We start from the raw sequence: 4,163 nt of genomic DNA, 5'->3' as shown, positions 1-4,163 counted from the left end.
GGTCACCGGTGTTCTTTAGAATTTTTAAAATTTGATTCAATGCAATGGGATTTATCTAAAACCTAAAAATAAAATATAAATTTTCTTACTTATTTTAATTCATTAATAAATATAGTAATAAATGTATACCTAATAGAAATTAATTTAAAAATTTGAAATTTGTGATGAACTTTGTGAGTTCTTAAAATTCATTGCTACTTTTTAAGACATCATAAAAAAACATAGAATATTATATATTTCCGGAGCAGAGTTTATATGCTAAATGTATTAATACAGTAAAATCTATCTAAAATGGAAATCTTCGCAAATGGAAAATAAATCTTCAAACGAAACGTTTTTCTACGTAAAATACTATTATTATAAGCCGGATATCCGTCTAATATCGTAGAAATGAAAGACGTTTCTGGGAACCAATTGCAAAACATGACCCAAGTGTAGAATTTTTTGGCATAATGGTAGTTAAACTATAAATCATAATCAATGTTATAACTTGTTATCCCAGTTCATGTCAGACCTCTCAGTGAGGAGTGTATTAGCCTATTATTTGTTTTTTCCTTTGTTATTAATCGTAATTTTAAATTTAACTTTACGAATTTTTCTATCGTGACTTTTTAATCTTTACTTCAAATTGTCGTTATTTTCAATGTTAGAATAGTATATACTGTTCTATACTACATTACATCGTGGCATTTCGTACAAAATATTGAGATAAAATCCATTGCAAAATTTCAAAAAAATCCGATGGTTTTAAAAACAGTATACCAGTAAATATACGATTTACTTTGGCATCTTTTAACAAAGTTTTTGCACATTTTTATCATATTGTAAGTATGTAATACATAATTTATATACCGGTATTGGTAATTTTCACTTATCATCCCTTTTAGCTTACTTTGTCAGCCCATTTGCTTTTTCCTGGATGGCAACTCTGGTATTAACACAATTAAGTAATTTTTTACAGAAGAAAACAAAGGCTTAAGTTACAAGTGTCGCGCGAAAAAATGTTAGAATTGGCTGCTAACGGTGAATGAATCGTACAATCTAAATATTGGTATCATCTGATCATCCACGTGATTTGGGAGGCGTTGAAAGCTGCGATTGACAAAGAAGTTGTTCAATGTGAGACTACTGTCATTATTTTACTTTAATTTATATAACATGAAAAGGCATTTCTTATTTAAAATTTATTGTGTGTTATATATTATTTGTTTAATTTATTTCTGAACGAAATTCCAAGCAGAATTAGTTATTTATTTATTTATATTGAAGTTTAGATTTTTTTAATATTAAATTTAGTAGCACAGCTTACGTTCCTGACTGAAAATTGACAGCATAATACAACCCAATTTTGTTCATTAAGGACCTGTTGACTTATAAGCATCTTAAGCATCTTTTGCATTATGCTACCATAATAATAATAATGTCTGATCTACATTTTCTTGATTTTTCGTCAATTATTCAGGTTAGACGTCATACTACATTTATCAATGTTAGTCAACTCTAGAATTATCTCGTCCAAAATGGCAAAATTGTAACCGTCAGTATGTTGGTATCTTGCGTTAATAAATGAAATATTTACGAGCCGATCAACAATGGAACCGATAAACATAGATGAGAAACAGAAATAATTCTTTTATCAGAAGGATTTGAATTCAGTATTTTCTCCCCTTTTGTTTCTGAATTTAGATCCCTCGTTAGACAGGCAAATAGTATGTGGCTATCTGGCCTATTGAAAGTTTATGCAGAGAATTATGTTCCTATATAATTTTTATTAAATTTTCTATGTACAGCCAAACTTTTAAACAACGGCCGCAAACGGGAACATAAAAAAAAATTGCCGCTGCTGTAGATTATTTTATATGTATTTCAAAAAGAAGTGTTCTGAAACAATGACCGCTATTTAGTGATAACCGTAATTGGACAACTGTATATTTGCACTAATATTATAATGATTTAACTTTATTGATTTTAAGAAAAAATATAAACATTTGATTTGATTTATTTATAAAATAATTCCTTGCACATTTCGATTATTTAAAATAGAGTTAAATACCATAAATGTATAATTGTTCTGCTTTTAAATTAAAAGTTATAAATTACGAAGTATTTTTACTATATTTTTCAAGAGTTTTTAAACAGAATAATGAACAGCAATTAATAAAATAAAGTTTATTAAAATAAAAATAAAAAAAAAGCAAATTATTACTTCAAGTATTCGAATTGAAACTGCAATGCAAGTTAATGTTAATTTGAAAATGTTACGCTGAATTTATTGTTATTTAATTAAATTAATTAATTAATTAGTAGAGAATTAAAAAACAAACAGAAACAAGAGGAAAATGAAATTAAATAGAAAGTATAATAGAAAAACAATAACAGTAACTTTGAAATTCAATAATTGAAGAAGGAAAAATTTCGGAATTGATTGGATCGATGGGATAAGACAACACAATATTTGGGCAATCTGTTAAGGAAAGATTTGTCGAAAGCATTCTGAGAAATTGGCCCCTATTTACTTGTTAGACACTAAAGAAAACCCGGTAAACTCCACGTAAACAGCGTGTTGGTGAAGCGCGAACCCGCTTCAGTGTTTAACGGTTTTATCCACCGGACTGCTAGTGGTCACCGGTGTTCTTTAGAATTTTTAAAATTTGATTCAATGCAATGGGATTTATCTAAAACCTAAAAATAAAATATAAATTTTCTTACTTATTTTAATTCATTAATAAATATAGTAATAAATGTATACCTAATAGAAATTAATTTAAAAATTTGAAATTTGTGATGAACTTTGTGAGTTCTTAAAATTCATTGCTACTTTTTAAGACATCATAAAAAAACATAGAATATTATATATTTCCGGAGCAGAGTTTATATGCTAAATGTATTAATACAGTAAAATCTATCTAAAATGGAAATCTTCGCAAATGGAAAATAAATCTTCAAACGAAACGTTTTTCTACGTAAAATACTATTATTATAAGCCGGATATCCGTCTAATATCGTAGAAATGAAAGACGTTTCTGGGAACCAATTGCAAAACATGACCCAAGTGTAGAATTTTTTGGCATAATGGTAGTTAAACTATAAATCATAATCAATGTTATAACTTGTTATCCCAGTTCATGTCAGACCTCTCAGTGAGGAGTGTATTAGCCTATTATTTGTTTTTTCCTTTGTTATTAATCGTAATTTTAAATTTAACTTTACGAATTTTTCTATCGTGACTTTTTAATCTTTACTTCAAATTGTCGTTATTTTCAATGTTAGAATAGTATATACTGTTCTATACTACATTACATCGTGGCATTTCGTACAAAATATTGAGATAAAATCCATTGCAAAATTTCAAAAAAATCCGATGGTTTTAAAAACAGTATACCAGTAAATATACGATTTACTTTGGCATCTTTTAACAAAGTTTTTGCACATTTTTATCATATTGTAAGTATGTAATACATAATTTATATACCGGTATTGGTAATTTTCACTTATCATCCCTTTTAGCTTACTTTGTCAGCCCATTTGCTTTTTCCTGGATGGCAACTCTGGTATTAACACAATTAAGTAATTTTTTACAGAAGAAAACAAAGGCTTAAGTTACAAGTGTCGCGCGAAAAAATGTTAGAATTGGCTGCTAACGGTGAATGAATCGTACAATCTAAATATTGGTATCATCTGATCATCCACGTGATTTGGGAGGCGTTGAAAGCTGCGATTGACAAAGAAGTTGTTCAATGTGAGACTACTGTCAGCCATTGTTGAATTTTCTGTGTCTCTCTGGACTAGCGTTGCCAGGTTCTCGCATTTCACGCTCAGTTGGGCACATAATTGCGAATTGCGCCTTTATTTATTAGGATTGCGGATTGAGCACTTTCCGGTTGATTTTTTTATCTAGTTTACATTTTAAATTTAATTCCAAATCATAACTTAAATACAGTAGATCCCCTATAAGACGGGTTCCTATAATTACGATTCCTATAAGACGGCGAGAAAATTGTGGCGGTATCCGTAAACAACGGTAAAAAAAACTCCTATAATTACGTAAAACGTCATTGGGCAGCCGAACTACTTTCCGCCGTCCAGCGCCACGCTACGGACAGTTTAGGCGGGTAAATTGAGTTTAGTATCGTCTGTACATATAATTATATATAAATTAGGTA

This window comes from Centruroides sculpturatus, unplaced genomic scaffold (assembly GCF_000671375.1).
Source record: "Centruroides sculpturatus isolate CEXI.00-Female unplaced genomic scaffold, Cexi_2.0 scaffold5, whole genome shotgun sequence".
Taxonomy (NCBI): Eukaryota; Metazoa; Arthropoda; class Arachnida; order Scorpiones; family Buthidae; genus Centruroides; species Centruroides sculpturatus.
The sequence above is the reverse complement of the archived record's forward strand: the minus strand, read 5'-3'. Positions refer to the sequence as shown.